Raw genomic sequence first — 11731 nt, 5'->3', positions numbered from 1 at the left:
AGTGCCTTACAGTAGCCTTTATGGATACACTGACATATACTGTGTGTGTATACTGCATTCATACAGGATGCTACGAGGGTGTGGAGTTGTTAACAGCACATCTTATACAAAAAATGTTCCTGAAGATATCATCTCGGGGACTGAAATTCTACTATTTGTAAAATAAACCCTTTTAAATGGAATGCATTGCTTTATTCTGTAAAACTATATAGATTAAAGCATATTCTTTTTTTTTTATTATCTATAGCTCTTATTGTCAGACTTTATGATTTTACATGATTGTGGTGGGCAGTCGTAATGCCTGGGTTGCTGTAATGGCTCCTCCAGAGATGTATGTGCTTTTTAATAGGCATATGCAGTGGCACTCCCAAAAATTTCCCTTGTGCATCACCTATATATGCACCACCTACCCTATGGTATTTTACTTACATAATAGTACTCGTTACCCCATTCATCACACCTCAAAAATCAAACTCTAGACCCAGAAACAAATCCAAACCACAGACATTAGTCGCTGTATATTAGAAGGGAGAATACTATATGTAATAAGGGAGGACACTGCTTGCAATAAAAAAAATGACTTTTTATGATGACAGGTGTGAAACACACAGCTTAGTGAGTCCAGCCCCAGATTCTGTACGGGTCTGTATATATCTCTGCCTTTTTCTAGGTTTGTACTGTCTGAAACTACACCTTCTAATAGAACCTTAAGCAATAGTAAATGTCCATTTGCTCTGCATGATGCACAGCGTTAAACGGCCGTCCATAGGCAACATGTTTGCTTGTGGGTGGTTATTTAATACCCAATTTCAGAAGCTACACAGAACGATCCGTAATCGATCATTCAGTGGATATAGACTGCCGAGAACAATATTTTGTGCAACCCAAAAGATGGTTTTGCATGGACAAGCGTTTTGCTCATTCATCGGGTTATCAGCAGCCTGTTTACACCTCACAGCTATCATGAAACTAGTATTCCTAGGATGGCATTCTTCTCCATCTGCCCCAGACATTTATGACGACTTCTCCTAGCTAAAACGCATCTCTGCAGAATTTGTCAGCAGATCCACATATTGTACCACTGAATATAGTGTGTGTGTGTGTGTGTGTGTGTATATACATACATACATACATACATACATACATACATACACCCAGATTAAACAAGAAAAAAAAAATCCCATGCTGTGCATTAAATACAAATGTCTTTAAATGGAAGGAAAAAACCTTTCCCCACAATGTGCCTTATCGCATAAGTAATTAGCTAAATTTCCAATTAGGGGTAGCAATTGTTACTGTGCCCCCCTAAACATATATAATTACCACTTGGCCCCCCTCCCCGAATAAGAAATTGGCCAGTGTGCCCCTGAATATATTATATTTGCCATCTGATTACTCCTCTCATTACCTAGTAGACTTAACTCTGGGCATCTGAACATGAGCAAAACAAGTCAGAGAACCCCTTATTTTTCTGGGAGAATGTTGTGAGCATGCTCCAAGTCTGACATGAGGAGTTGAGCTGTTCCCATATGGCTAAATTCATATTGTATTAAAAAAAGTTGTCGTGTTTTTTTTTTTTTTTTTTTTTTTCTGGATGCCAATTTAAATCAGGTTTCATCTATTTTAATCGATAGTATGTTTTATTTTTTTTTATTTTTATACATCGGCAGTAGAGAAGTGAGCGGATCCATTTGCAGTACTCCGATCCAGCGTCCAGGTCAGTGGTGTCTGGCGGCTTTATGGGTCCTGCAAATCTCTTCCCTTCTGGCGTCCCCGGTGCGGCATTTGATTTGTAAGGGCTGGCGCAACGTCCTCTGTGCAATGTGACACAACATCCAGAAGTTTGCGCCATCCCTGACCTATCAAATGCCGCACCAGGGACACCGGAATGTAAGAGATTTGGGGGACTCCCATCTAGACGCTGGACCGGAGTCCCGCAAATCGATCCGCTCCTCTCTAGTCAGCTGTTTTAAAACCAAATAGTTTCCTATATATTTTTTGTTTTTTTGACAGACCTCACACAACAGTATTGTCGTTCTAAAAGTAGCCCACTGGGGAGGACCTCTTTTAACTGCTCATATTCTGTGCTCTATACTATACATGGGTTGTGTACAACATGGGGATACATAGTCGCTATAAAATCTATTTTCCAGCACAGGCTGCAGTGTTAAGACGTGGTGATCTAGACGTGTATCGTCCTTCTGATCCTAATTACTGCCGATCGCTGAAGGTTCTCATTGAGTCACAGTAGGGTGTCGAGATCTTCATCTGAATGTGGCTGGTCAGCGGCCTCTCTGAATGGAGAGCGATTCTATAGAGCAGACTGTTCAGCATAGATTTCCAAGCAGATGGCGGCGAGCGGAGGAACAAAAAACATCTGCACTGAAATTGAGGCTTCCAAGTCACTGTGCTGCGAAGACGTCATTCCTAAAATTAGACACCATTTACTTGGGGGATTTAATTTTTTTTTAATTTTTGTAGAATACAAAAATACACAACTTTTTTTTTTTTTGTGCTAAAACCTGTACCCCATATAATGTATTATTATTTATTTTTTTTCGAGTGGATAGATGGGAATATTTGAGTTGCAGAAAAGCGCAAAGGGACATTTGTTAATGGCGGGGTAGGGTAAAACGAGACCAGATCCTGGTAAGGTCTGCAATATTTCTCCCTACCAATGCTCTCTAGTAATTTTAGCAGCTTTTCACGTCGCTGCAGAACTTCATGAATGGTGCAAAATATTTTTCGCCAAAAATATGCTGCACACCGTAAAAAATTAGGGCATTTTACAACTTTATTTTTTTATATTTTTCAAACTTTGCATCCACTATGTACTCCACTTCTTGGTGCGATTTGTCCTACTCCACTTATTCTTGCACTTTGCTTTGTAGCATGTTGACCCCATCCCCCCCATCTATATAATGGATATTTGGACTAGATGTATTGATATGGGAGTTGTCTATGGTCTCCCCCATCATGGGACGTTGCATTTCACGCTTTTCTCCTCTGCTTACACAGTTGTGTATGACACCTGCCAACTGTCCGTAAAGTTGTAATGTCCCCTGCATTGCTAATGAGCTGAACATCATAGGTGGCGGGAAGCGCTGACAGCTGTCGAAGCCGCACACTGCCTCTATACATGCCATTACCACGCAGACGTCTATTATGCTTTGTCATGTCCTCGTGCATTAACCCCTCTGTTGCTAGTCAGACTTGTATCCTCTTGTGGCTGGTTAATGTGACATATGCATTATGTCACTCGTTGTGAAGCAGATTTTGGTCCATTTTATTAAAGAACCGTCCAGCCGGGGAGAGATCATATATATTACTTTTAAAAAAAAAAAAAATTGTCCCCAAAAGTGAACAACCTCTTTTAAGCCATTGTCAGACTTCCCTGGCAGTATCTTCTTCTTTTGAGGTGAAACAAAGGAGTGTTCACGTCAAAATTTAATCAAATGTCGGATCTTTCTTTCCTCTGAAATGTGTCACAGGGAGACCGTCAAGAGGCCCCATACCCCAGATGGTTGGCCAATCCCACCGAAATAGAAGACTTCATATAGCCCTTACCTTACAGCTACGTTTCTACGATGACCATTTAAGATTTGAAGTTGTATATTTTCTGCACTTTTTTTTTTTTTTTTTTCCCCCAAGTTTTCTTTATTTTGATAGTCATGTGTGTATTTTACCTGTGGATTTTCTACATCTAATTTAATCCTATGGGGAAGATCTACACGAAGATATGCAACGTCAAAAACTCATCGTGGGAACTTAAGCCAAGTCTATGGTCAACTGTAGTCCATAGTGAGACCTCCTGGCGACTCCAGTTGGGGTTAGCTGTTGGTGCCATAAATGCAAAATCAGTTGTGAAGTTCTAGAGCGTTTGACATCTCAGGTCTCTGGTAAAATATACAAATTGTAGGATTTATGGATCATGTTATCTGGACTTATAATAATTGTGGTAGAGCGTTAAGAGAACACACCGTGGTGTTATCTACGATTTATATTTCTACTATGCCTATATGTAGCATTTCCCTAACCTAGAATAGCATGGAATGTAAGATTATTATATTTTGTAACTTTTTTTTTCTCTTCTAGTTTTAAGAAAATGTTTTCTGGATTTACTATGATTTTATATTTGATATTGTTTAGATCGTATGATAGAAGCCTCTCATAACACAGAACCAGGCATTTAGTGACATTATCGGGATATTTATTCAGGATCTGTTATTTTACACTGGCCGATAAACTGCCTTTTTAATTCACTTTGACAATATATGAAGGTGCTCATTAAGAACCATTTTCACCTAGTCATCTTTGAAGGACGTTTGTACAAACTCTCATTTGTCCCCCTCTCCCCCATCATTATTGGTGGCCGAACATCTCTGCTTATGTTAGAGGGATAAGCTGCCAACCAACGCAATAGATAATATATCGTTGACTTACTGCTGAGGGTTTACATGGGGCAATGATTAGAAACAAGCATTTCTTTGAATGTATAGTTGTTCGGCCAAGTAGAAGTCTTAGGCCAAATTCAGACATCCGTATATCATGGTCCCAATACAGACCACATCTTCAGAAATGGCCTTGGGTCTCCTAACTCTAGCTCAACAGGCCCATGTATACCTAATGAGGCTGTGGCGTTTGGTCAGGACACCCGTGCTCTATCTAGAATTATGGCCCTTACTCGGATTGGGTTCCAGGGCCTTCTGAATTCGGCCTAACCATCTTGTCTCGTGTGCTGATCTGTGGTCTCCATAGATGGTGTCAATCTACTGTCTATGAGCCTGCAAGTCTGGTGGGGTTGGGAGACGGAGGATTTAGAAAAGAATCTGTCAGCTTTGATTTCGTTAGTTCTTGTTTAGGAAAATCCCCATCTTAAATTGTCAGTAACAACCAAAGCCTAGCATGGTCCGCAGAGAGATCTCATGTCGGAGTAATCTACAAAATGGTTAATGGCTGTTGGAAACCTGTTTTAACTCATTATGTATGGGTGGCTAGGCGGCACCAAAAGCAGAGTTGATGTAAAGAGTCGAGTAAAACGAACCCCAATTTAAAAAAATGAGAGGGGCAATTTTTTTCCAGATCCAAAGTTTGGGCCGGGTACAGTAACCAAACTAGTTAGTTATTCTTCAGGCTTTGCAAAGTAAGGTTTTTTTTTTGTTTGTTTGTTTTTTCTCTGCGGTAATTTACTGTATTTCATTTTATTTGCTTCCTTCTCTTTCAAACACTATTCTGCAGTTCTGTTTCATGCTTTTTTAAAAGCTGCTTTCAACTGTTGCTCAGAAAAGATCTGTGCACAATATTCAAACAATCGTACACTGGGTATTCTCTTTCTGAGCCTCTCTGCTCCCCAATCTTGTACTTTTACGTAATTTTAACCAGACTGTTAGAATACAGAGAATTCCACTTTATTGAGCAGCAGTTAAAAGAAGCTTATAAAGGAGCATAAACTGGGCATATATATAAAGTTTTGCATAGGTTATATCCCGATCATAGTCTTTCTGAATGAAAGTTTCCTCCTAGTGACCTGCAGTATTCCCTGTGTCGCCTAATCATCATGACCCAGCTAGGATTTTCAGGCCTGTTGATGGTTTCGTTGGAAATTACCGTAACTACTGTCTACCTGCGGATGCTATGCTCTTCCACTTGCACTAAATCTTTGTTGACAATTGCGTTTATCCCTTTTTGTTGGGATTTTGGGTATTTTTCATGGCAAGAATAGCTTGGGCTGAAGCGATGTTCATCTGTGGTCCATCAGGATTCATCAGCATCTGACGAAAAATGGATCCGGCCTAGATGTCATTACTCTGTAGAAGGAAGCCATGACTTTAGTGTGAACAGAGCCCAAATACGTGATTTGACCACTTTAACTGAGAGCAAGCACTATGGGCAACCACATGTAGTGAACTCTTGGTGGAGAATGGTGGGATCTTGGATGTGGCCAGTTGGTACAGATTGTTGTCAAAAAAAAAAAAAAAAAAAAAAAAAATACAAAGGTCAGTGTGTGACGTCTTTTTGTATTTTCGTATTATGCTTTGACTAACCGGACTGTTAGTATATTTTTGGATTTTTATAATCTCGTTACTACCTGTAAGAACTTGAAGACCTAAAAGGGATATTTCCAAGAATAACTGTGTGTGAGTGTGTTTGTATACATATAAATGCAACTATGCATAGACGGCAGCTCTGTTTTTGAGCCACATCCTCTTAAACGATTGATTATGTTGTGTTTTACGGAGGTTTTTTTTTTTTTTTTGGGGTGGAGTGATTACGTATGGTTCTGTGAGTATAAAAAAAATTAAATAAATTAAAATACAATTAAAAATACAGCACTTTGCCAAATAAAGTGTGGTAGCATGGTGTAAATTAACACATAAGTGTATTGTGAATTTGTTGTCTGTGTCCAATTTGCCGAGTGTTATTTTTATGTAAACGTCCTTTATAAGAATAAAATATTGTATGACTAATTGTGTTTTGGGTGTCTTAATTTTTATTACCAGTGCTGAAACACTCGCAAGAGAGATGGAAGCTTAGATGGTTCCTCCAATTTTGTTGTCCATCTCATAGTTGGGAAAGTGGGTGATCCACCTGCTTGGACAACTGGCTCTGAGAAGATACAAACTCTTACTTTTCCTAATATTCTTTTTTTTAATCACCCATTCACAGGACTCCTGAAACTGTTGCCTATCCATAGAATTGACCTTTTGGATGGTTACAGTAGTGAAGAGGGGGAAGCATGGAGGTTGATCATACATGCACACCTAGGTTAAAAGTTGGTGATGGACCTTGGCCATCATTTTATAAACTTTACTCAAACCATTAAAGTGCAGTATACAACAGCTGCAGGCTTATTCTACGGAGGGATTTGAAAGACTTTTTTTACCTCTTTGGGGTATGTGTATACACACCTGAAGATGCTTCAGGAAACTGCTGGCAATCTTTTTCCTGACTCGTCTTTTCAGTTGTTTTTGAGGCATCTTTCCTTATATAATGTAAAATAAATAATGAGCTGCTTCCTAGCAGAATAACAAACAGGGAAGAGGGAACCACCAGATATAGGGGATCAACCAATAGTATACCAAAAGACTACAGACAAAAAATAAGGGAAAAGTACTATGCAAAGAAAGGGATCTAACAAACCGAAGCTGCTCAAAGAATGAACAGGTTGCTGCTCTCGAAACATATGCACAGTAAGTAATTTTCACATTATTGTGCATTATGATCATTCTTTGTGTGTGTGTGTGTTTGTTTTTTTTTGCGCTTTTCAGCTGGTTCCACACAAAATCCACCTGTTCACATAGCCGTATAGTTTCTTTATGTGCAGACCGTTCCTTTCGGGTTTGAATGACTTCGCTTCCTCCATATTGTATTGATGTAGATAGTGGTCGCTGCATATCCCAAGTAAATATGTTCATTCCAATGTCTCGGTGCTGAATGATTCTGCTGAAATCGGCAACCGATCAGAGATTTGGAAGAATCTCATCCATGGTTTGCTGAAACTAGATGTGTATGGCTGCATTTGGTCAAAAACTTTTCTACTTTAACAAAATGCATTGTTCCGATTTTTAAGTTAATCAGTAACAGCTCATTCAGATGTCTGCTTGGCATGTTGACGGAGAGGTCATTTAGGATAATAATAAAAAAAATTAAAAAAATTCTGACTGTCCAAAAACATGAATTATCCACCTTTTTAGATTGAGCGGGCTGCGTGCATGCTGGTCCTCTAGCCAAGTCCTCCATACTGTAACTGGCTCACAAATAAAGGAATAAAGCCTTCCACTAACAATTTACCATGTCTCCTGTGAATACATCAAAACTGGCCAAATTATAAAATATGTAATTGGGATCAACTAAGACAATGCGTTATCAAAAGTGCAAGGTTACAGGAATTTGCTTTGCACCATTTGGGGCACAAGACGTACCCTTTCTAAATTCAATGGGGCTACAGAGGAAAGAAGCCAAATGATTTCTAGGGATTAACACTGTAACTATCATGAAAACCCACTTCATTATCCCCTTATGTTATTTATTTTTTGGGCTATTTTGTTTTCCCAAAACGTAGAAGGTAAGAAACATAAAGTAGGAAAAATTCTATTACTCAGAAATCTTGAAGCTCATCAAGAGAATGCCAAGAGTGTGCAAAGCAGTCATCAAAGCAAAAGGTGGCTACTTTGAAGAACCTAGAATATAAGACATATTTTCAGTTGTTTCACACTTTTTTGTTAAGTATATAATTCCACATGTGTTAATTCATAGTTTTGATGCCTTCAGTGTGAATGTACAATTTTCATAGTCATGAAAATACAGAAAAATCTTTAAATGAGAAGGTGTGTCCAAACTTTTGGTCTGTACTAATATATATATTTATATATAAAAAATAAATGTGTGTGTGTGTGTGTATATACATATCATATATAAATACTGCAAAGGAAGGGAACCTATGGGCTAGGAAATGCTGTGTAATCTATGGCCGATGTGTTATACAACAGGCCCGCCCGTTCCCCAGACCTGAATCCGATTGAGCACATCTGGGGCATCATGTCTCGCTCCATCCACCAACGTCACGTTGCACCACAGACTGTCCAGGAGTTGGCGGATGCTTTAGTCCAGGTCTGGGAGGAGATCCCACAGGAGACCATCCACAACCTCATCAGGAGCATGCCCAGGCGTTGTAGGGAGGTCATACAGGCACGTGGAGGCCACACACAATACTGAGCCTCATTTTGACTTGTTTTAAGGACATTACATCAAAGTTGGATCAGCCTGTAGTGTGTTTTTCCACTTTAATTTTGGGGGTGACTCCAAATCCAGGCCTCCATTGGTTAATAAATGTGATTTTCCATTGATGATTTTTGTGTGATTTTGTTGTCAGCACATTCAACTTTGTACAGAACAAAGTATTCAATGAGAATATTTCATTCAGTCAGATCTAGGATGTGTTATTTCAGTGTTCCCTTTATTTTTTTGAGGGGTGTGTGTGTGTGTGTGTGTGTGTGTGTGTGCAGTACAGACCAAAAGTTTGGACACACCTTCTCATTTAAAGATTTTTCTGTATTTTCATGACTATGAAAATTGTACATTCACACTGAAGGCATCAAAACTATGAATTAACACATGTGGAATTATATACTTAACAAAAAAGTGTGAAACAACTGAAAATATGTCTTATATTCTAGGTTCTTCAAAGTAGCCACCTTTTGCTTTGATGACTGCTTTGCACACTCTTGGCATTCTCTTGATGAACTTCAAGATTTCTGAGTAATAGAATTGTTCCTACTTTATGTTTCTTACCTTCTACGTTTTGGGAAAACAAAATAGCCCAAAAAGTGTGTGTGTGTGTGTGTGTGTGTGTGTGTGTATATACATATCATATATAAATACTGCAAAGGAAGGGAACCTATGGGCTAGGAAATGCTGTGTAATCTATGGCCGATGTGTTATACAACAGGAGAAGCGGAGTAAATGGATATATATAGTCTTGTTGGAAAATATTTATGACTTCTCCCAGATTAGTGTGTGTGTGTGTGTGTGTATATATATGTATATGTATATATATATATATATAATATAATATATGAGGCTGGACCGCTATTTTCATGTACAAGAAAAATCACTGAAGTCTTAATGAGGCCTAATACAGGGCTGTAATACAAACTCTCATAAGGCCAGGTTCAGATGAAATGGATGTAGAATCGGCTCGGCCATTATTTATTTTGATTGAGAGAGAAAAAAACAAAAAAAAAAAAAATGGGCCATGCCTGTCTTACCCATCAATAATTTTCGGATCGTATCTACACATGGCAGGAGTGTTTGTTATATTTCACAGTTTCGTATTGCCTTGTGTGAGTGACCAAAGGAGCCTTTATTTCAGAAACCTTCCCCTTGTACTGGAGCCAGGATCACATAAGGTAAGAAGAGGAAGGTGAACTTACATTTATGCCATTTATCAAGTCCCATGTTTGTTTTTCTTTCTTTTTTTTTTATTGGTGCTTGTAGGGGGTAAATGTTGAGAGGGAGTGGGCAAGGGGTCTACAAGGTGTCCTAATGACAGGAGCCCCCCCCCAATTAGCAATTGCAAAGAAAACTTGAAAACGCAGGGACCATTGTTGTCGGCCTACAGGCTGAAAGCCCTTGTAACAAATACTTGTCAGCAAAAGTGCACTCTGCCCTCTCCCCTGCGGAGTCTCCCCCATTGGTCTATGAGAGTGGCCCCATGTAAACTACTTTCTAGGTGCGGTGCCCTTGACATGCTGCTTCTAAATTGACAATAACTTGGCTGAAGCCGGATTCATTTATAGTTTTGGGGTATGTGCGCACAATCAGGATTTGAAGCAGAAATTTCCTGAGTGTTTCTGCATCTCCTTGGCAGGAAAAACGCTGGGTGTTTTTTGATGCGGTTTTTGTACATCAGTGAATGCTTTTTGGAGCTAAATAAAGTTATTTGGTGGGACATTGCTTAAACCCTTGGATTACCATCAGAACTGGGGTGAGTATATTGGTTAAATGATTAAAGAATGTGTCTGTTGTAATTCAAATAAAGTGTTTACTCTGTGTGTTTTATTTAACTCTTTAATTTACTTTAATTAGTTTTGGTCCTGAAAAGGTCTGATTGACACCTCGTCGTAACCAAACAAAAGAGCTGGGTGTCAGCTAGTCCCGTTCACCCAATCTTCACTGGCATTTCCATTCGTGTAATTTCTGGGGCAGCTGTGAGCTTGTATTTTTAGCCTGGGAAGGTGCAAACATGGTCCCTGGCCATTAAATAACATCTCACAGCTGGTTTGTTAGCAGTTACGTCTCCCCGATCAGCACTCAGCAGCGCTTTGGACGCAGCACATTTTTGTTGCATCCAAAACGCGATGTTCTAAAACCGCACTTTTGTTGTCGGTACATGTGAATCCACCACATATAATGACACTTTAATCGGTCAAAATCTGCAGCGGACACGCTGTGGGTGAGTTTGGGTACGTCGTCACAATCAGGAGCCGCTGTAGGTTTGATGCTGCGTGTATATACAGCGTCAAACTCGTAGCGTCCAGATGTTACACCATAGTGGATGGGATCTCTAGAAATCCCATGTCTGCTATGCGTGCATCTGAGGCTGCGGATCACCCGTGGACACTGACATGCGGCGCATCTTTCAAGCCCGTAGCATGTTATATTCTCTTGCGGAGTCGCTAGTCTCCGCAACAGAAATTTGACCACTAGAATGTATTGAATGCGGTAAATACGCATGGTTCAGTGAACACGTGGAGTTACCTGCGTTCAATAGAATGCAATGTTTTGGACGTAGCAAAACATATGCGTCCAAAGCACTGCTATGTCCGGATTCTGGGCACAGAGCCTAAAATTAAAAAAAAAAAAAAAAAAAAAAAAAAAAATGGTGTGGGCTCCCATATCAATTTTATAACCAGCAGAGGGAAAGCTGACCGCTGGGGGCTGATAGCTGGGGAAGGGGCCATTAGCCAAAAATGTTCCCTGTCTATTAATATCAGCCCACAGCTGTTTATTTAGCCTTTACTGGCTAGATTACAGGAGGACCCCAGAAAAAAATTGACGTGGGGTCCCCCTATAAAATCTAACCAGCAAAGGCTAAACTAGAAAACTGCTGGCTGAAATTAATAGCCAGGGAAGGGGCCATGGATACTAGCCCCCTCCGTGGCTATTAATATCACCCCTCAGCAGTCCCAGAAATGGCGCATCCATAAGATGCGCCAAATCTGGAGCTTAG

This window comes from Phyllobates terribilis, unplaced genomic scaffold, assembly GCF_046119375.1.
Source record: "Phyllobates terribilis strain yellow unplaced genomic scaffold, ASM4611937v1 Scaffold_4__5_contigs__length_816908805, whole genome shotgun sequence".
NCBI lineage: Eukaryota > Metazoa > Chordata > Amphibia > Anura > Dendrobatidae > Phyllobates > Phyllobates terribilis.
Note: the sequence above shows the minus strand (reverse complement) of the source record.